Raw genomic sequence first — 416 nt, forward strand, 5'->3', positions numbered from 1 at the left:
GAATACCAGATCCTGTGTGACCAGGCGAACCACCATTGTTTCCAAACCAAGAGCAGCTCAACTCGCAGTACGTGACCTCTGCTGGCACAGTTTTACTGTTATGGCGAACTCAAGGCTTCAAAACAGTACTCCACAAACCAACAGGTGACATCACTTGATGTAGAGGCAGCTAGTGTGAAAATTAGTAAAACTGTGCCCAAATTTAAACCCTAAAGTTCTAATGTACACATTAATAAAACCCTATAGAGGCAGATTTATTGTCATTTATCCTGACATGGCACAATTTAAAGTTGTTTTGTGTGTAATATTTTACAACTTTTTTGCAAAGAAAAGCTGAAATAAATGAAACCCCTACTGCTCGTCCACAAAAGTCTTCCTCAGCTTCAGCTAAAATAAAAAAAATGCAATACCCTTCC

Source organism: Morone saxatilis, unplaced genomic scaffold (assembly GCF_004916995.1).
Source record: "Morone saxatilis isolate NCDOM2014 unplaced genomic scaffold, NCSU_SB_2.0 Contig16, whole genome shotgun sequence".
NCBI lineage: Eukaryota > Metazoa > Chordata > Actinopteri > Moronidae > Morone > Morone saxatilis.